At 32.2% G+C, this 24,073-nt stretch overlaps 1 long non-coding RNA gene across 1 annotated transcript in view; it reads right to left on the reverse strand.

Moving 5' to 3' along the window:
* LOC127872055 (uncharacterized) overlaps window positions 1–24,073 on the reverse strand; it is a 207,360-nt gene that overhangs the window by 39,108 nt on the left and 144,179 nt on the right. The gene's annotated exons all lie outside the window — the stretch shown is intronic.

Raw genomic sequence — 24,073 nt, forward strand, 5'->3', positions numbered from 1 at the left:
AGCCAGTTTCAGCGAGCACTGATTCTAAATCATTTAAATACATAGAAACCAGAAACGGCAATAAGCATTCTCCTTGCCGGACTCCTAGCATACATTCGAAATCTTCACTGAATTGATTACAGTATTTTGCTCTAGATTTAACAGAATAATATATCCATTTTACAATACTATGATGATACTCCTTTAACGACGTTTCGGCATAATGCCTTTATCAAAACAATGAAAATTTTATGTTAACTACATGTTTACGTCTTTTGACTGCACAATTTAAATAACAAAGAAAATATTTATAAACGTCAAATGACGTTGTACATGATGACGTCATAAATGACGTTATATAAAATGGCGCCAAAAATGTAAACATTCGCCAAAAATGAAATGACTATAAACACTTAGATCTACATATTTTGTCTCAATCTTATGTCAAATGTGTGCTTTATACATTTAATAAATTGATATTTTACAATAAAACAATCATCATCATATTTAATTATAATTTACCTAAACTTGTTAATCATAAACTAAATAGGATAAACTTATTTAATGAATTTAATGATTTCAATCCATATTTACGTAAAATATTATAATGATATTTGATTAAATAATCATGTATACTTGCTATTCTATCTATCATATACACATTATGGATAAGATAAATTGCATAAAGTACTATTATTTTTACATTCATTTATGTTGATGATTAATATATAATGTTTTTCACACATATTTTTAACTAGATAGTTTCCCGTAGAAGGACATCAAGTTGATTTTTTTGTATTTAATCCATTTGGTGATTGTGTGTCAAACTTCTTTATGAATTCAATTTGAATTCAGCGGACTCTTTGAACGTAAGTTACGTTTTAAATCAAACAAACAGTGTAATGTACAATGATGTGCTTGCTGAAACGTTGAATTTATCTGACGTGTTTTATAAGGAATCTTCGCCTGAAACGAACCCTGGCAATATTGCCACCCCACCCCCTCCCATAAAAGTGACATGGCAACAACTAGTAACTGTCCTAAAGAGCCATCAAATGCAGATATTGTGACATATTTAAAGCGGATAGATGATCGCATTTGTTTGATGGATAAAAAATTCGAGGCAATTGATAAACTTGAGAAGAAAGTTGAAGGTGTCAATGGTGATTTGAAGAAATTTTGGGCGTACCTGCATGATATTGACAAAATAACAAGTGAAAGGTAAAGGTTGCCTGAAGAAAAAACTGAAGTGTAGATTTTGCATTAGCTCAGGCAAGTAGTAAATTATCTTCCCTTGAAAAACAGAGGGATGAACTTAAAATGACCTGACCTACTTACAGTCGCAGTCTATGCGTAATAATCTCGTATTTACAAACATTCCTGAGGCCCCGACTGAAAATCCAGACACCACTGAAAATAAGCTACGAGAATTCATGGTCGACAAAATGAAAATTACACAAGATCTAGTTAGCCAAATGTCTTTTGAGCGAGTGCACCGTATGGGTTCCAAAGTTGACGGGAAAAATCGTAACATTGTCGCGAAATTTACTTTGTATAAGGAAAAGGAACTAGTGCGTAAACAGTGGAAAACTCAAAATGGCACACCATACTTTGTGAACGAGCAATTTCCTAAGAAAATTGTCGACAAACGGAGGCAGCTATTGCCGATTATGAAAGAGGCCCGGCGCGATGGCAAGACGTCCTGGATATCGTACGACACTCTCTATATCAACGGCAAACCTGTGCGAGACTAGGAATTCACCGGGGATGACCTGAAGATACTAGCATGGAACGTTAATGGTTTAACTCGAAATAAACGAGACAATACTGACTTTGTAAATATTTTATTAAACCACGACATTATTTTTCTTTACGAAACATGGGCTTGTAATGACAGTAATATTGAACTTTCCGGCTACACCGTGCATAATTTATATAGAAAATTCCAGCATCGGAGATCAAGACGAGCCAGTGGTGGAGTTGCTCAGTATTATAGAGACGCACTTTCCAATGGTATTTCAGTTATTAAAAATAGACATGATAATCTAATACGGATTAAAATAGACAAAGTATTTTTCAATTTAGACAATGATATCTATGTATGCGGTGTTTATCTTTGGGGCGAGGATTCCCCAGCATACAATACAGTTAATATAGACTTGTTTGAATGCCTGGACTATGACATTACATACTATGATAGTAAAGGTTCTGTCTATCTGATAGGCGACTTTAACAGTAGAATAGGTGATAAAAAGATTTTGTTGTATTTGATAGTGTAAACCATTGTTTTGATGAATTTGATTATGTTCCCGATTATAATATGGAAAGTGCCTCAATGGATAAAAAATGTAACACTTTTGGAACAAAACTGCTTGATCTTTGTAGGTCAAACAATTTGCGAGTAGCTAACGGTAGATTATGTAATGATTTTAATATTGGATCGTTTACTTATGTCGCCCAGCAAGGAGCGTCTGTCATTGATTACCTACTCATAAAAGACACGAACTTCTCAAGTATACGTGATTTTACAATACATTCTGTAAATGAATGGAGCGATCATACCCCGATTAGTTTTTCTCTTGTTTGTAATAATATAACACATGTAGTGAATGAAAGCTCCCATGTGAGATATAATTGGAATAGTGATAATGTTAATACTTTTCGAACCAGTCTGATTGCCAAATTGCCCGATTTTAATAGGATTACAGGGAATATTGATAGCACTAGTCGGTCGTCTATAAATGATGCACTGAATAGTTTTACCCTTATAATCCGGGGAATAGCGGATCCGTTATTTTCCAAAACAGTATATCACAAAAATGACAATACGTCCGACACATCTCATCCGAAAGATGCAGACTGGTTCGACAATGAATGTAAAAATTTAAGAACAATATATTTAGATTCACTGTATGCTAATAATACATGTAAAACGAAAGTTAGTAGAGAACATTTTTGTAAATGTAAAAAAGAATACATATTATTAGTACGAAAAAAGAATTCTTACTTAAAAAAGAAATGCTCTGAAATGGAAAAACTTAGGTTTTGTAAACCGAAACTATTTTGGAGTTATTTTAAAAAGAATAAGAAATCTGTTGGAAATAATGTTTCTGTAGATGACTTTTGTAATTCTCATCATTATGTAACGATGTATTTGTATGCAATAATACAGAAGCAAATGTGTTTTACCAAGACAATAATTTTGTAAATAATGATTGCCCCTTCGATGAGTTAAATATTCCTATTACTACTGAAGAAGTTTTATGTGCTTTTAATCTCTCAAAAAAGGCAAAGCTGTAGGGCCAGACTTCCTTTTAAATGAGTATTTTACTGAAAGTATAGACATCTTGTGTGCTCACCTGTGTGATTAATTTAATTCCATAATAGAGTCTGGTTTCTTTCCCGACAAATGGATAGAAGGAGTTATCGTTCCTGTACATAAGAAAGGCGATACAAAAAATGCACATAATTACATGGGAATAACACTAGTTAGTTGTTTTTTTTTTTAACTTTTCACAACTATTTTAAATAAAAGAATTGAAACGTTTTGTGAAAATAATAATGTAATATCTGATGCCCAATTTGGTTTTAGAAATGGGAAATCAACTGTTGATGCGATATTTATTCTCCACTCAGTCATACAACACTATATAAATAATAACAAGCGTCTGTATGTTGGTTTTATTGATTTAAAATCTTGTTTCGATAGTATTAACAGTAATTGCCTTTGGCCTAAATTATACAAATGTGGTATTCAAGGTAAATTAGTACGTATTGTTAAGGATATGTATGAAAAGGTTAAGTCTTGCGTTCGCAGTTGTAATACGTACTAAGACTTTTTCAGCTACGCTGTAGGACTACGTCAAGGGGATGTAATTTCGCCTCTGCTTTTTTCTTTATTCGTGGAAGACCTAGAACTACATTTACAAAGTAATTTAGATTCAGGTTTATATTTTGAGGATATGTTGTTAATATTATTGTTATTTGCTGCTGATATGGCAATTTTGGGTAAAACACCAGAAGACTTACAAAATAGCTTAGATAGTTTATATGATTATTGTAACTGGTGGGGTCTTGAGGTAAACACTCAAAAAACCAAGGTTATGGTTTTTAGAAAAAGAGGAAGAGTACTTCCAAATTAGAAGTGGAGTTACCATGGGAACTTGTTAGAAACTGTAGATAACTTCAACTATCTCTGTACAATTTTTAATTACACTGGCAATTTCGCAATGAATCAAGAGCATTTAATTGGTAAATCATTAAAAGCATTAAAATTACTTATGTATAATTGAAGAAAATATGATATTCAACCCAAATTACAATGCCAGCTCTTTGATTTTTGTAAAGGTTAAATATTGAATTATTCTGCCGAGGTATGGGGCGTAACTAAATCTAAAGTAATAGAGCGTATACACCTCAAATTTTGTAAAAGTGTTTTAAAGGTCAGAATGAGTACTTGTAACGCTGGTGTATATGGTGACTTAGGAAGGTACCCGTTATATATTACTCGATATATTAGGATAATAAAGTATTGGTGTAAATTGTTAAATACTGATAATATAATTATGAAAACGTTTTATCGACAAAGTATATCTGATTGTTCAAAAGGATTTAATAATTGGGTATCAAATGTTAAACAATTGTTAGAAACAAATGGCTTTGCCGATTGCTTTATAAATGGTGATAATCTTGATTGTAAAGCATTTCCACATACATTTGAACAAAGATTGATTGATGCTTATAAACAAGACTGGCATAGCTCTGTTGAAAATAGTAGTATTTTAGATTTGTTACAAAATTGTAAAGATTCTCTGTCATATGAACTATATCTAGATGTATCCAAGTAGTGTAAGGTTCATTGTCACTAGAATAAGATTATCTGCACATTCTTTAAAGGGATCTTTTCACGCTTTGGTAAATTGACAAAATTGAAAAAAGTTGTTTCAGATTCGTAAGTTTTCGTTTTAGTTATGATATTTGTGAAGAAATAGTAATACTGAACATTAACCATGCTCTAATATAGCCATTATATGCATCTTTTGACGATTTTAAAACCTAAAAATTATAAAGCGTTGCAACGCGAAACGATTGAATAATTTGGAGAGTTCTGTTTTTGTCGTTAAATTTTGTGAAACTACGAAGATTGCTTATATAAGGTATAAAATACGTCAACAATGTGTACTCGGCGGAATAGCTCAGTAGGCTAAAGCGTTTTTACTTCAGGACTCTGGCAGGACTCCAGGGGTAAGTGGTTCGAAACCTGCACCGGGCAATGTTCTTTTCCTTTTTTAAATTTTTTTCTTGATTTTTTACTGGAGCTTTTACGATCCAATGTTTACATTTATCAATATAAAGCATTTAATGAATAAGTTAAAAAAATGCCAAAATCTGTGAAAAGGCCCCTTTAAGAGTTCAAACTAGTAGATTCGGTAGGAATAGAATACCAAGAAATGAGCGATACTGTCAATGTTGTAATTCCGTCGATATTGAAGACGAGTACCATTTCACTCTTATTTGTCCTTGTTTAAGCAATATACGTAAGAAATATATTAAGAAACATAATAATGTACGACCATCAATGTTCAAATTTATTGAGCTATTGAAAACTGAAAACTAATCTGTATTGATTAAATGTGCAAAATATATTAAAGAAAGTTTGGAAATTAGAAACGAAATTACAAATGTTAACGAAAACTGATCATCCTTTTTACATGCTGTGTTATGTTATATTGAAATGTCCATTAATTCGGGTTTGTATATTATACTGATATACGTGATGTTATAAATTGTCATATAATAATATGTGTATATGATGATGTACTATGTACAAATCAAATAAAATATCTGTTCTGTTTTGTTCTTCTTTATGAATTCCAATTCCTTAATCAGTCTGAAATAACGGGAACTGTCTCTTATGTGTGTTAGCACTGATATACCCATGTCATGCACTCTGTGGCGAGCACCATTGAAATGTTCTACGATTGGTTTATCTCTTCGTAACCGCGCGTTTAATTGTTTAGCTTTATTTTACGAAATATTGTACGAAATTTACGTTGATTTTGAGTAGTAATGTTACTTTAATAAGTTTGCTCCAAAGGTTTTCTCGGACTACATAATCATAGGCTTTACTAACATCCACTAATATACAATAAAGCTGTTTTCCTTGATTATAAGTGTGACAGAACACCATGCAGTACAAAAATATTATCAAGAGTGGTATTTTTTCTAAAACCTGCCTGTGCTTCAACGGATACATAATACTATTCCGCCCAATGTGAGAGTCTAATGTTTAAAATGCGAGTAAACAGTTTTCCTAACGTACTCAATAATGGTATACCTCTATAGTTATTTTCGTCATTTATGCTGCCCTTCTTGTGCAGAGGAACAACAAAACCCTCAGACAAGGTAGTTGGAAAATAACCACTATCAAATATTTTGTTAAACAGTGTATGTAGATATGACAAAAGAGTGTCTCTACCATGGACAAAAAACTCATTTATATGCATATCAGGTCCTCCACTTTTATTAGATTTCAATTCCTTAATAGCTTTTTTAATTAGTTCTATTTAAATGGGCTTATTTAATTCATCAAACATTACACTAAATTCGTTTCTCCCATACCGTTCTAAAAAGTAGATAGCATCCTCATCAGGCGTAAAAAAAACTCTTTGGATTATTAACGCTTTTGATAAATTGTTCAAATGTACTCAGGGAAATATTGAACTGTTGAATTCCTGCAGATTGTTTGAGCATATTCAAGTACATTTTAGCATTTTTAAATCTTGAGTGTTCGAGTTTTCGGGTTTGTGCCCTATCGTAATGTAAGTTTTGTTTTTGTGTGCATAGCTTATAATCTGACCTAGTTTTATTAAGAACCATTATGTTTTCATCTGTTTTATTATTTCTAAATTAATTCAGTTGTCTGTAAAAAAGATTCCTTTTTTCAGCACATTCGGGAGAAAACCAAGGTTTTTCATGTTTTTATTTTGCTGTGAGCTAACATAACTTAAGTTATTTCTTATTTTACGTTTCAAAAAAGGGGAGGCAACTCTATCTAATGTTTAACGATACAACAGTCAATTTCATTTGATGACGCGCTGTTGCTTACAGCATTTGTCCATGTATTTAAATTATCAACATGATAAGTATTGATGCAAAGCATCAAAGAAGGTCGGGAATTTCAGTGTAAAAGGCACTCAATGAAGTTACATGGAACGATTTTTTTCTACTGTAAATATTAATATATTGGCAGATTATTTTAAACACAATGGAAAAAGATTCTGGTATAACCAGTATCTATAATTTGGTGTTATAACCCCTAAATAACCAGTTTTATGATGTTGTGTTATAACTCCCAAATAACCATCATCTATGATTTTGTGTTGTAACCCCCAAATAGTTCATAGCACATTTTAATTGCATTCGTTTCTTTTTTTCTTTTTTTTTTTACTGGCATCCGTGTGCAGTTTTCATTAATGGAAAGAACTGTGTAGGTTTTAAAAAAGTTGCTTAATCTTGTAAGCGTAATTTAATATTTTTCTCAACTTCAAGGGGAGATGATTCTGAACTTATTCTTACGTTGCTCATTTACGATAGAGGTTGAGTACTCATTGATATGAATACACTGTACAAGTTTGAAAAACAAAAAATTGAATGAAAACTGTAAATTGCATAAAGAAGCTGCATTTTACAATACTTTTAAATTCAGTAAAAGATCATAATAGATTTATTGCTCCGATATGCATCATTTTCAATAGGGTACGAGTAATACTGATATAAAACACTTAACACGTTTGGAAAGATTCAGACAGTTGTGAAATCTTTTAAACAAGTGGAAATTGTGTATTTGTCAAATTTAATAGAAAAAAAATCTGGACTTATTGTCCCGATGTTTCTCATTTTAAATGAGGTAAAAATGCTCATCGATATGAAGACACTGTTAGTTTGGAAAGAATCTGATGAAAAATGTTGACATAATCACATAACCAAGCAGCTTTTCACTTTTATTTTTAAATTCAGAGAGACATAATTCTGGACTTATGGTCCGATATTGCTCATATAGAGTTTGGGTTGGGTCCTCATTGATAAAAAAAGCCTGTGCAAGTTTGGGAACAATGTGATGAAAATTTTGGACTTCGAACAACATTTCAAAATTTTTCAACTTCTAAGGAAGATAACTATGGACGTAATGGTCGGATAATGCTAAAGGGTCCATACCATCTGGATAGTAATACGTGTCGCGCTTCGCGCTCTATATGTGGTTCTTAAAAAAAACTCCGAGGACACTTGAGTTCTTGAATCTAGGGAAACGGGTTGCTGGGACACAGCTCCCCCTTGATAAGCAGCTGCTTCCTTTATCGCAACTCATGGTTACTATCAATAATATGTGGTAGGGTTAGTACTTAGGGCATATGATAGACAACCATAAAAGTACATGGATAATAAATGTGTTCTTTGCATTAATGTGTTAATATAAAAACACATGTATTTTTTATAAGATATTTAAGTGATGTAAGAAATTTTAATTAACGTTGTCACCACGCGGCATCCATTTATTTTAACAAAAATGTTTAAATGTAGTAAAATGGATTTTTAAATGTCTACATAAAGTAACGCTTTATTATATTTATAAACCTGACTGAAAAAATTGTCAGAACTGTTCCGTACGTGCCGGAACCCGGGATTGAACCGATGCCTTTAGATGATTGTTGCGTAAACAACTTCAGTCTAACGCTCTCCCACCTGAGTTATTCCGGCTGACATTATTTATGTTCTGCTATTTGGTAAAGTTGTGTATAGCGATCGTTATTATATGTCTATTAATAAACTAATACATTGTACGTTTTTGTACCACTACGCCTTCCAATAAACTTGCTTGCGCGATAGATCGTTATATATCGTACTACATTGATTCTCCACTAAATAAGCAATTTAGTAAAACCACAAAATAAATATATTTTGAGTATGTTTTGTTTTTATACAAAACCAGAAAGTTTCGCGTATTTGCCCAGTCCCTGTGATCTTTCCCCTGTGATCAGTTGTGGATCAGTTATTAATTAAAACAATTAGCTTTGCATTATTGGCAATAAATGTTGTAATAAATGTAATAGGCACAAATGCAGTACTTATTTACACTAATTTACACAAAAAATCACCACTATGCAAGATATTTTTGAAAAAAAATAATATAAATGATCCGTAAAATAAGTTCTCCTCCCATAAGCGAAAAAAAAAGCATTACATACTAGTCGCCGCTCTCCAGAGCGACGCCAATAACGTCACTTGAGTGTAAAGCTTCCTGAAATAATTGCCTATGGTCATTGTCCCATAAATATTTAGAATATATTACACCTGCAGTACCGTTTCAGTCAATACAGTTATTTATTGACGGCTTTCTTTCTTTAAACACAAAAGAGCAAACGAGCAATCAATTAAGCAATGATCGGATAAAATATTTGGATCCTCAACTCGAAAAGAGTGAACACAGTTAAAAATACCTGGCGTTGCCATTACATAATCGACTACACTTACTACAGACTGACTATTATGTTAGCGATTGGTCATTTTTATAAATGGAGATGTTTGAATATACGAGTAAAAGTTATGAAATGCTCTTAATTTGATTTTACTAGAAATAAAATGTGTTGTAATATATTTTCTAGTAAAGAAATAGATGTGTATGTGTATTTCTTTTGACCTTGCAGTCAAGGATAACCCACGAAAGTGCAAGCACTTATTTCCAATGGGGTCCATTGGTTTTTGCTGAAGAAACAGCAAGCTTAAGAGACAGTATTGAGATACCCTGGCTCTTTGCGAATAGATCCCTTGGTTCTTTTACGTGCTCAGTGTATAGCACCGATACACGCGAGAATTAACTGGGTTTCATACCAGTACATCTCTAGTTTGGTGGGACACACTAGAAGCGTTTATGAAATTTCCAGTGCCCCGGCCAGGAATTGAACCGGGTACCTCTGGAATGGTAGATCAGTGTGTTACCACTCGACTTCCGCACCAGGTGACGAATTATATTATCAATTGTTAGCCTTAAAGACAAGATGAAAATATTTCTGTAATAATTTCTTCTGAAACCCAACTTGCTTTAAAATCTTCTGTCAACATACGCAAAAAGAACATGAGTTAAACTATTTAAAGACGCTATTTAAGTTAAATTACATTAGTACTACTACTATATTGTGTTTCTACATTTATTCAGCCATTTTTGATAAGCCTTATTAAAAGCAATGATAAACAGCGATATTAAATTTACCTCATATTGCCAAAGATTTTATGCTGATGCAATATATGAGTCACCTTAATTTGCTCCAACATTTATATTGTTGTCCCATGTGTTTAGCCAGTATTTTGTATATAATGTTACCATGGTTGGACTAAGATTTGGTTCAATTGATGTACAGTGTAATGTTAAACAACGAATGGACAGATGGATTGTTGCTGGATGAACAGATTAAATGACACAGTTACTTACTAATGCACACACATTAATTTAATTTAAAAAAAAAACACCTGGTGGATTATTCCTCAATGTACACATTGTACACATTGAATATATAAAAAAAAAACACAACAACACTGAAACTGTTAATCAGCATTCTCTGTTGATAATTATGTTCTTCTAGATAATCATCATCGCTAACATACCGACCTATTTCCCTGTTATTTCCCGGTTGAACAGAAAATTGAAATTTTAATCAAACTATTACGATTCAACATTCAATATGCGATTTAAAAACGACCACAATTTCAATCGTAAAATTTGGATGCCTATTTACTTACTTAAAAATAGCTTGTACTGCAAAAACACAATATCTTAAATATCTGAAACGCACATCAATAATGTTTAAAAACATAACTGAACTCGAAATAAATTTCAAAATGATATCACACCGGAACCAAAACAACATGTTAATATGCGTGTGCTTTTTCGGTGAGAATTGGAGCAGGGTTAGTCATTCCGAATGGAAATCAAGTTAACGTTTATTAACAGCAACAAAAGGTGCATGTTTTGCCGAACAGGAGGGCGGTGCTTTGGTCATTCTCAATTAATATAATGTTAATGTTTAATGGAAAAAAACAAATAGGTAATACTTTTTTCAGATTATTTTATCGTACATATTATTATATACAACACATGTAACAATTTTAAGATCTTGAAAGCGGCATTATTTCTTCACAACATAAAAAGGGACTTTCTCACATTTTTTTCATTGATTTTAAGTCTGTCATTTAATGTGTAAAATTCATTAATGGACACATCTATACTTTAGAGCTCTAGTACAATACAATAATACAGTTAAAGAAAAAGACAAGTTAAAAATCAAACCATCCTGGGATCGACCTTTAGATGTATAAGCTATCGACTTAACCACTCATCTATACTACGTATATCAAGATCTTCATGCATTTGATATTTTATTTAAGCAATCCACGTAACAAACTATAACGAACTAAAGAGAATCATGTATAATTAGCTTAGGTTTATGTCATTGGTGTTATTTCGCTCCCCAATTGAGCGTGTTTTTTTTTTAAATATATTTTATATCAAGGTGAAAAAAGGGGGATGTAAATATTTAATTTAAATTCCAACGGAAAACGATTCCTGTAAGTAATTTACTTACGCATATTGAACAAATGGTAAAACGCTGTTAATAATTGTATTTAAGAAGCATTACAATGTCTACGTTACACGATTTTGTACGTCTATATTCAAGTTCAATATACATGTCGTGGTATTTAAGGTTGAGGTCTAGAAGAAAAAAGATGGGGTCTAGAAGACAAGTTTTGTTCAAGTATCAATTAGTGACCAATGTTTTAGCCTTAATTAGCTTGCTATCATTGGGGGAATTAAAGTATATCTTGCATTTTCATACAAAACACTACTGAATAGTATCGTTGACACATGTACTAAATTACTTCAGTAAATTCGTTTGTGCAAAATACTTAAAAGAACCACACCTCGACAACTGTTTTCATCCATCCAGTTATCAATCAACAATAAACATAAGTTTTTCATCATTTAATTAATATAACTATCTCTCTACAAGCAAAAGTTTCTTTATTAAAAACAAGTTTTGCTGCGGTCATCCCCGCTTGAAGCGTTTACCGGTATTTATTTATAGTGTTATACTATGTTTTGTCCTGTATTGAATGGCAGTTGATCACTTCCCTCCAATAAACTACTAGATAATGGTAACAATAATTTCTATCACGATCATGTTATATTATTCCTATATTGCAACATGCAAGCTCCTGTCGAGCCACAGCAGCATCATGTGAGTTTTCGGCGTATGTTTCTTCATTACTGCGTAATGTTTCTTCACACAAAACGCTAAAAATTGAGGCGATTTCTGGTATTATAATTAATGTAATTGCATGCCGTTTGTTATTTAATGCGTTATGTAATGCGTTATTTAATGTGATTCAAGTAGTAAACGTTGTTGTTTTGTCTAAACTCTATACCGTCTGTATAGTTTTCGTTTTCCATTTATCATAAATTAACAACCTTCGCTATTTCTAAGGACGGGATCTGGTTAAAGTACTTGGAATAGTTCACTAGAGATAAATAAAATTTTATGAAATCTGACAGAGATCTATAAAATGCAAAATGGGCTTTACATCGGAATTTGCTGAAAAGCATTTCTTATAGAGATATATAAATTTCGCAATGGACATATACTCGGAATTTGCTGAATAGGTTTTTTTCAATGTGCATAGATCAGCAGTTGCACATATTTAGCTTTACACAAAAAGGCAGGCTCTGTAACATAAGTCATAGCACATCCCAGTGGATTTTGTTGTGGTTAAAACATTTAGACGTAAATGTGAACAATTCTTCTGGATATATTGATTCCGGGTCCTCTGCGGCTAGTTTGGGTGAAAATGATGCATTTATATCGTATCCATGGAAACGGCTTTTTTGCTTTTTAAACACCGATCCCAAGGCGACAAGAAATGTTCTGAAGATAAGCATTACCGCAATTGAGGAGCGGGTAAAACTCATTCGGGGGGTTGGGCGGGAAAGCAGTTCTGTGGATAACTAAAATGTCCTTTGGATGGTGTAAGGAAGGAAAACGGGAGAGAAAATGCATGGCGATTTTCGAACGCGCCACATTTTTGTGTCGAATTTTTAAACATTAGAAAACAATTTTTGAGAGATCGACGACATTGACGACCTTTAAACCATTTTGGCAACCTTATATGCCTTAAGAAACATAGTCTCGTAACTAAGTAGAATATTAGCGGTTTAAAAAAACATAAGGTGAGATAGTTTTTTTAACCGATCAATGCGGAGAATAATCGTGTACTCCGTGTATAACAATTGTTGATTGAAATGCTCTTTATGAATAGCCATTTTGAAGCTAATGGTCATAGGAAATATAAACTGATATATTCACTTGGCCTGACTAAAACAAAACAGATCAAGCAAAATAACCTCGATCACGCACTTTCTCTTACAACGTTGCAAATTCGAACTTAATTTTGTAAAAGGTTCTTAATTTAATGTGTAATAAATCATAAATACATATTAATGACTGCAAGAGTTGTATGTTCATTTATTTAAGGCGTTTATGTTTATATATTAAATTGTTCATTTATTTTTCTCTATGAATACACATTACATTTTTTATAGTCTAAAATTAACTCAAGACGTATACATATTAAATGCACAATGTATGTTATCATGTTTAATAATTAAACAATAGCGTTTTGAAATAGGCAGAAGGGTTGAATATTGTTTAAAACAATCTGAATTTTTCCTTATACTGTAATCACGCCATTCCTATTTCTTTATCAATTAAAAAAATAAAAAATAAACGGGATGCTATATGTGAATCAAAATAATTACGATCCCATTTGTTTCACATAAAAGCCCACTAACTGCATTTAGCATAGAAAAATAAATAGAGCATTTCGTAAAAGGCCGATAAATTAAAAATCAATCGCAGCAAATAAAAATGCATTTTTTATGAAGACCTCATAATACGATTTTATCAATTTTAGACCATATAGGTAAGGACATTCGAATATAACTGACTTCGATAGCGTATTAATTAGCAAGCGTATTAATTAGCAACGTAACAGGATTTGTTAAATAAGGTTGTAAAAGGTCGATAACGTAGGGATTTGTACTGGTTTTGATCAAAGAGGAACTACGGTCAGGGTCACAACAATACATTTTAGGGAAACCATAAATGGAGAAATGTTCCAGATGGATTTATCCATGTTATGTTTAAGTCTATTACCAGGTTTGATATTACGTAAATGATGCAGTATTTAACAATTTAACATAAACAACATATGATCATTTTCATTTATTTTGGATATTTAATTCTGATGTTACTAAACTGCAACATAGAAGTTATGGTAGTCCCGTCCGGGATGTGAGAGGCAGCATTGTGCCGCTACTGAACCCATTTATACTTAGTGGACTCTCCCATCCTTCTAAATTGGATCGATTTATTTCCAAAATTAGGGATGTATAGTATACTTATTTCTATATTTAGAATATTTATTAAAGAGATTCCTTGAAGCAAACAGCGCAGACCCAGATGAGACGCCGCATCATGCGGTTTTCATCTGGGTCTACGCTGTTTGCCAATGCCTTTTTTCTAGACGCTAGGCATAAATGGGTTAAAATCGTATGTGCTTATTGGCCTCGCTCGATGTAAAGTACTGTCTTCTTTTTCCGCCAATATGTGCTCGTGAAGCTTTAATTTAAAATTTGTATAAACGTCTTTATATTATCCTTAGGGCGTAACTATGTTCACAAATCATTTACATAATAAGTAGAACTTACAAGTTTTCACATAGCGGATTTTGTGAACGTATTGAATAAAAACTTCATGCCAACGGAAGTACAAGCATTTTATAACACATACTTGTTCATGTACAAATTTATGTCAATTAGTTACGGTAGATACAGAACTAACAGTCTTTACGTATTAATAGATTATTATGTAAGTATTGAATGCATGAAGTACATTTTGCTAGCCTTTAAACTAAAATGCTTTCAGCCGCCGCTGTTTTGTAAAAACCGTAACAATGCAGTTATAGTTTTAACCATTACTTGAAATATACATTGAGTTAATGTGTTGATCTGTATTGTATTTGCAATAAGCCACTTTTCTTAATGAGTGTTAACACGACTTTCACAACTTATTTATTATATTAAGAAAATATGCAAGAAGAACCTCAACGAGTGGTCCAGGTTGTCGTATCAAACAAAAGGTATACGTAGTAAAAATAGATTAAATATAAGAACATAAAAATCGATGTTAATCTGATGTTTTAAAATGTTTTCTTTAATGCATTTCAATGAATGAGTTAAATGGAAACTAAAAACAACAGACAATGTTTGCCCGACAACGGGCAATGCTTTCCTGGAGTAGACCATACACAATCAATCACTGACTGAAATGTGTAGAATCAATGACAAATTATTAAAAGGCGACCATCCATTATTTATATTGATCAAGTCAAATTGAATTTGCGGTTGTAAGTTTCGAAAGTAATGAAAAACCATCTCGGTGGATGGGATTGTGGGTAGACGATCAGATGTGCGAAAAGTGGTAAATCAATATAAAAAATATTTATCAATTTACCGGGTTGTGAATCAGATGAATTGATGAAGGCCGTAAAAGTCGCCAAACTTGTTGGTTTTGATTTTATCATTATGTGTTTGTAAGGATATATAAAAAAGTCATGTATCTTATAGTCACCTTGATTACATATGTTCGTAATCGTAAAAATGAACTAAGGCTCATTACGGACAATCGAAAACAGTGAATAAGCCAATAGTGAATCATCTTTCAAATTTTATCTCTCTAACATAATGCAATGTTGTATGCGCTTTATTATGCGTATGGGTGGAATGGAAACAAAAAATCTGCTGCAGAAACCTCAATTTATATACCTATCTTCTTACATAATCGCATGCAATGCGATGCAAAAGAAATACCACACGTTTGTTGATATCTTGTAAGGAGCCTATTCCCTATTTTATCATCGTTCATGACATTTGCAATCATATTCATGTTGCTTTTGTGGAAAAATAAATTTGAACTGAATTGCATATTTATCGGAATGTATCCATGCAATTTCAAGATTAAAAACAACAACATTGAAATAGATTACGTAGAATAATTACTTTGCGTATACATTTTTGGAAATTGCAATTGTTAAATTTGACTATGACAATAACGAAGAATAAATTGAGTGTATACATTGACGGAAATTAATATGGATTATATCGTAATGTACAACTTATTCCTAATGCGAAATAAAACTAAGGGAAAAGCCATATATCCTTGTGACGTTTTAGAGAAAGATTTATCAGTAAACAGGAACCACAAGATTTTGCGAGCAATAACGAAAAATATCACAAAACCGTACAAATACGCAACCATTAAACATCAATTGTTTAATTGTGCTGTTAATACCAGACCAGATAGGGATGAAATGGCGGCCCTTATGATCAGCTTCCGGCCAACTTTGATCATGATCGTAATGTGGTGGTTACATGTGAATACGACAGCACCGGAAATGAATCGAGATAATTCAACCGTGTCATTTGTTGGTTTAACAGGTCTGTAATTTCCGCCTTTGATAGCAAATGGTTTTATTTAATTACACAAAAATGTGCATTAATGTGGCTGGGTATGAATACACCCACCGACATAGAACAACGTTATTCAAGCCGTTTTTTTTATCAAACATACAATGAAATAGTTTTGTGTGTTTAAAAGTAAATTCATACGTTGATCTGATATGAATGTTGTCTTAAACGAGTTGTTAAATGCATCGATATCAATGAAAGTAATGGCCTATTTTGCTGCAATTTTAATTTCAAGACCATCTACAAAGGCGATGTCTACTTAGTATTTTTATTTATTTATAAAATTCATATTTTTCTGTTTTATAAAATGAAAATAGTTTTTAACGCTTTTTGTACCAAGATATCAGATTTTCATTGTTACCTTAGATATTGACGTTTTATTTGTTTCTGTGTGTGTGGTGCGCATTGTCATGTTATTAAAAAGCGTTTTTACTAGTTTTAAATAAAAGAACAATAAATGATACTTATAACTTCTATATTTATCATGTTTCTAGATTATCATCATTTAAGTGTTGTTACGACATACGCAATGAAGACATTGTGCTAATTTAAACATTTAAGCCAATCAAAATAAAACAATACTAAATTACATATCTTGTTAACTGGACCTCAATTATAATTATCGAACAATAAAAGTAAAAGCGTATGACTTCACAAAAGCCAGATGAGTACGTAAATGAAATCTAAAAATAATAAAATATATTAAGCACTAAAACACTAAGTTGAATCGAATTTAACTTGACAAAGGGGTGTCAAACTTTGTTGTGTGAGTACTTCGGTATGGAAAATTGCGTATGGTACTTTAATAACAAAACGCTATAACTGATACATTTGTTTAATAACATTTGAGACAAAAACGACATTTAAAAAATACAAATCATATTGAATCAACTTGACTCAGCACCTACGGCAAATCAAGCATTTGATTGCTGTTTAACTCCTATGCGACTTTTGTTCCGTACTGCGATGTTTGCATATTAAAACGTTATGCTCTAACATACGTACTAAAGCTTAATACTGATTTTAATGTTACATCAACAAGAGGTTAGAAAATGGTTTCAATAGATCCGAGTTGATCCACTTTGGTTATGTATGTGTATGATTTTACGAAACCATGTAAGTCTCCTGCACAGAAAAGTCTTGTTTGGTTCCTTTGATCTCATTCAATTGGTGGATAATATGTTGGTGGATAATATTCATTGAACAAGAGTATGAAGTTTGGAACGTTTGACTGATTAAGCGATGGTTAATATATGTTAAAATAGATTTTTTTAAACATACCAGAACGTAGGTTGCTTTTTCGTCATATAAGACAGATCTTGTATTTACTGACTCACGTATCCAAAATGTTTTTGTTGCTCAAGCTCATTAATAATCACATTAATGGCTGCAATATCGGAGTCGAGTAATCTACTAAAGATTGGGAAAAACGTTAAGCTAAGGAATATTTCTAAATAAATACAAAAATGTCGATCATTGATATTATAATAGATTTTGACACGGAGATGCGGACGGTTTTAGTTAACCGTTGTCATAGTTCACGCAATATGATTCTATAGAATGCTTGAATTTGTACATTATGCATTTACTTTTGATTTTAAAACTGGTTCCCGAAAATGAAAAATACTTCTATTTAAAGCAAACGTTATATATATATATATCTACTATGATATTATTCTAAAACAAAGAGTTTCGAAAATAGTTTGTTTATGCCGCTCACTTCAAAAGATTTAATTGTTTAACTAATTATGTTATCGGTTATTAGGCTTTATTGAACTATTCAAAGCTGTGCTTGGTAATATAACCATCATTGACAAACTACTCAAGAAGAAGATACCAAATACTGCTTCACATACATTATAATTTAAATCTCCTACCTAATATTCAAATGCGCATCATACCATCGCGCCGACCCTCATGTCGCAGTAACTCTCATGTAAATGATTACCATACAGCATGTCAATATTGTTTCTGTGAGGAGGGAACGTCGGATTACTTATTGGATAACGACCAGTGTTGATTCTCCCTGGAAATCCGATAGAGTTGTCAATACCAATCTAAGCCAGAGATACAAAGCATGAGTGGAGATATTGTCTTTAATTGTCAAGAGTTTCCTAACCGCATATTACCGTCTTCTACATAAACCAATTAATAAACACGCATCACGGAATGCTTTGCAGAATGCAAGTGTCCATGCATTATGCTTTTATTCGTTTAGTTAAACTCTTATCTTCTCTGTCATTTATGTTTATTTGATACCGAATTAATATTATAAATGCTTACAAACAAAGATTACACACATATTTTCCTAGATTGATTCATATGTAAAAATGATATATTATGACCTATTACTATAAACAAAGTATTTTCATAGTCCGAAACATATTCATATTAATAATAATGAATGTGAAAATTAACGATGGTATTAGTTACAAAAGCCGCTGCAATCGCAACACATTACAATATATTCAGGAGAAAGAAAGTGTCACCAAATATAATACTTATTAATATTTTCGAACTACATGTGTCTCGTTTTAAAGTACATTGGCAATATACACTGGTTGTAGAACAACGTGATTTAGATCGGCAACTCGCATTCGAATAAAGCACATTTTATACTCAATTCTTTAATATATTTTCGCAATAGATGAAGTGCTTAATTCTTGTTTTTTTTTCACAGCAGGAAGATTTTATATTTTTTTAGAATCCTCGCAAAATTAACTCGATGTCTTAGAAACATTTTTTTTTGACTGACAACACAGTTTTGATTTTGTATTGAAACTGTATGTACTACACATGCTTATCAGGAACGTCAATTTACGCACATGCGTTCAGCGCTGTTTTTTTCCAGAGCGAGGTCCAATTTGACAATGAGCCACTCCTACTGTGGAAAAAGCTTTACACAACTGTGCAGCAATCAATGAATATGTATAGTTATATGAACATTCTTTGTGAACTACTAATAAAATCACTCTTTACAGTTGATACGGAATCAGTGTGCCTTATTAAATGCAATAAAAATATAAGTACAACTAAATGAATTTGTCAAAGATTTCATGCTAACAAAATCACGGGCGGTTTATATATATATATATATATATATATATATATATATATATATATATATATATATATATATATATATATATATATATATATATAACAAGGTATTCAACTCAAAATCAACCGAAAACAGGGTACATCTCTTTGAACAGCCATTTCTTCATCAATTTTGCAGCGATTTGAATGAATCCGGTCTAATTCAACTCAGAAATGAATTCATATACATATCTTGTAGTATTCCTACAACTGCTGGGTCAAATTTTGAGAAATAACACGATACACAACTCGCGTGACCTACTTAACAGCGATCAGACCCGAATCATGGATGAAATCTTCAGGTGTAAAGACACACCTTCGAATTGGACTAATGTAATCACTCGTGTGTTTAAAATGTCGGTTAGTTAAAATGTATGTATGAAAGGTTTCAAACGGCGCTAGACAATTAGTTTTGATGCATAATGTAAGGGCAAGCCCGGTAATAATATTTTTTCATATGTTTTATTGAATTATGGTATCGACGTACGTGACCTTTGCGGGGAAAATGCCCTTAACTACGTGAAGATTTCATTCTTAGATCTGGTCTGATCGATGTCAAGTAGGTCACGCGAGACATGTACATTTTCTCGAACGAAAATTCATTTCTGCGTTTAATAAGACCGAGATCGTGAAAATTGCTGCAAAATTGATGAAGTAATGGCTGTTCATGTTTTAAGCACGTATTTTGAATACATTTTGAAACAAAAGGAAAAGGGATTGATTGATGAATAAACAGTGAAATAATGAACAACGAATGGGCAGAGGGATTGTTGCTGAATGAACAGATATATGCGTTGTTACCTGTACATATGAATCGGTACCTTAAGTAATTCATTAAACTTACAACAAAGTTAATTTAACAAATTACATAAGTGTCTGGGGGTTTATTCCCAGTGGTACATATACACTCGCAAAAAACACAACCTCGCGCACTAAAAACTGTTAATCAACAAGCTCTGTTGAGAACATTGTTTTTCTAAATTATCATGCTCGCTTAACATACCGACCTATTTCCCTTTAATTTCCCGGTGGAGCAAAATGGAAATTTTATTTAAACTAAGTATTGAGTTAAAGTTGTAAATTCAATATGCGGTAATACAAAAAAACGCACGACCGCAATCGAGATTACAATCGTAAACAATGGGTGACGTATTTAAATTAAAACATAGCTCGTATTGCAAACACAGTCTCTTAAATATCCAAAATGCACGTCAATGATATAACAAAGCAATGCTGAACTCGATATAAATTACACAGTGCTGCTAAAAAGCAACACAAGATACATGTTGAGATGTGTGTGTTGTGCCGGATATAATGGGCGGTGAGTTTGTCATTCTGCATTGAAATAAAGTTAATGTTTTAAGAAAATCAAACCATAATGGTGAAATCTGTTTTTGTTCATATCATTTGTACATATCATTATAAAACAAATGATCTGAATATCCTAGAATATAAAGTATTACTGAGTTGTTAAGTCGACAGCATATCAATCTTAAGATCGAGCCCAGGTGAATTAACTGTTTATCTTTGTTTTTATTATTATTATTATTATTATTATACCAAATTTATATAGTGCCATTTTCATACTCGAGATGTTCGTTCAAAGACGCTTAAAAAAAAATTCCCTTATCACTGGGCCATAAGTCGTCCGTTAACATCTTGGCGCAGTATGCAGCCACGGCACATTGGCTTATTTCCCTCACAGGTACCCATTTATACACCTGGGTGGAGAGGAGCAGATGTGGGATGAATTTCTTGCTCAAGGAAATTCCATTGGTCGGAACTCTATTCTTGTATTATACTGGAGCTCTAGAGTTGTAGATTTGCCCAATAATAATTTACAAATGTTGAATAAAAATCTTAAGAACAATTGGAAATAAAAAACAGTGAGCACGTCCCTTTTATGTTCTGATGGTACAATTTCGAGCTTTCAAGATTCTAAAATTAGAATATGTGTTTTATAATGATATGTGCATAACTATGATATGAACAAAAACAGTATAAACTTTTTCGTTTGATTTTTTATTCCAGGATCCTAATATATTATATAAGCAATCTATATGTTGTAACACACTCAATCAATAACATCATGTATTATTAGTATGAATTCAAGTCATAAGAGGTATTTCGCTAACCAATTTACAGTGCTTTTAAAAAGTTGTAAAAAATTGTGATTTTAAATATTCCATTGAAACTCCAACAGACACAGTTTCAAGATGTAATTAACTTACGTATATTGAACAAAATGGAAAAACGCTGACCATAGTTGTATATTAAAAGCACTACAATGTTTACGGTACATGATTTATTCTTCGTTTAATAAATATGACTTAATATGACTTAAAGCGCAAGTTCTTTTATTTTGCAAAATGTTGTGCTGCGGTCATCCCATCTTTAAGCATTTATGTATCGTGTAATGTTGTATGTTTTTACTGTATTGAATGGCAGTTGATCACTTCTCTCCAATAAAATTGCAGATAATGGTAACAAGAATTTCTATCCAGATATTGTGTCTGGAGTTTCATTATTCCTATATTGCAACATACGAAGTCCTGCCGAGCCACAGCAGCAGTGTGTGAGTTTCCGGCGTATGTTTCGTCATTACTGCGTTATGTTTCTTCATTACTGCGTTATGTTTCTTCAGACCAAAACGCCCAAAATTGAGGCTATTTTTCTGTCTTATGAATGTTCATGCCGTTTGTTATTTAATGCGTTCTGTAATGCGTTATTTAATGTGATTCAAAAAGTCAACGTTGATGTTTTGTTTGAACTGTATACTGTCAAAATAGTTGTCGTTTTCCATTTACCATAATTTAATAAATTACTGTGAAGTGTTGAGATAAATACTACTATATAAAAACAACATTTTTAATGTGCATAGATCAGCAGTTGCACTTAAAACGTTTGGCTCCACACACAAATGCAGACTCGGTAAAATTATTGCATAGCCTGTCCCACTGGATTTTGTTGAAAATATGTATTTATAAAACATTTAGACGTCAATGTTAACAATTGTTCTGGATATATTGATTCCAGGTCCTCTGTGGCACAGTTTGGGCGATATGAAACATTTATATCGTATCATAGTGTTTCCGTTTTCATGGAAAAGGCTGTTTCGCTTTTTAAACACCGATCCCATGGTGACAGGAAATGTTCTGAAGATTAGCAGTTCCGCAAATGAGCAGCGGGTAATACCAACTCGGGGGAAGGAAGCAGTTCTGTGGATAACTATAATGTCGTTTGGATGGTGTTTGGATGAAAAATGGACGAAAAAATGCATGAAGAATTTCAAACCCGCCACACATTTTGTGATCAATTTTCAAACATTATAAAACAATTTTCGAAAAATTTACGACATTGACGAAGTTTACACCATTTTGCAACCATATATTCCTTAAAAAAACTTAGTATTGTAACCAAGTATCCTCGCTGTATTAAAATACATAAGTTTTTTTTTTAGTTTTAACTTATTAATTGAGGGAATAATCATGTACTCTTTGTAAAATATGTGTTGATTGCATTTCGCATTATGAATAGTCATTTTCAGCTAATGGTCATTTGAAATATAAACTTATATGTTCACTAAGCTTGATTAAAACAAACAGCTCGCGGAAAATAACCTCGATCACGCACTTTCTCTTACAGTATTGTATTTGGAACTTAATTGTGTATAGTTTTTCTATTAAATGTGTTACAAACCATAAACTTATATTTATTACTGCAAACGGTGAAGGTTTATTTATTTAAGGCGTTTATGTTTGTAAATATATTTATTAATTTATTTCTACCTATAAATACACAATACATTTTATTTAAAATTAACACACGACGTATACATATTAAATTCACAAGATACGCTATCATGTTGAATGATTATATATTAGCGTTTTGTAATTTTTGATTTTGTTCACACACCGGATTTGGCGATTTTGTTTTTAAAACTCAAAAGTATATGCTTGTGAACGTATTGAGAAACAGCTATTTGTTAAAGGAAGAACAAGCATGTTATAGCACATACATGTTCATTTACACATTTATGTCAATTAGTTGCGGTATATTTAAAAGCTAACATGACGTTGTTCCATGTGACAGGTACTATTTCGCGTTTGTCTATTGTTAATTATAGTTGCTTCTTTTTTCGCGAGAACAGTCGTAATCATGTTGTTCTTCATTGGTCAACGATTTGAACATTTTCATTATTGAGTTTTTCTGTACGTTTGTTTGAAGAAATAAAAACTTGATCCAACTGGACTTGACTTAGTTCACATTGCTGAGTATTATGTTGGCGGGGTTAATATTGTTATTTGATATTTACTTGATTTTCAATAAAGTGGGCGGAGTTAACTGTGTTATCGGTCAGCG

The sequence above is a fragment of the Dreissena polymorpha genome, chromosome 1 (assembly GCF_020536995.1).
Source record: "Dreissena polymorpha isolate Duluth1 chromosome 1, UMN_Dpol_1.0, whole genome shotgun sequence".
NCBI classification, from domain to species: Eukaryota; Metazoa; Mollusca; class Bivalvia; order Myida; family Dreissenidae; genus Dreissena; species Dreissena polymorpha.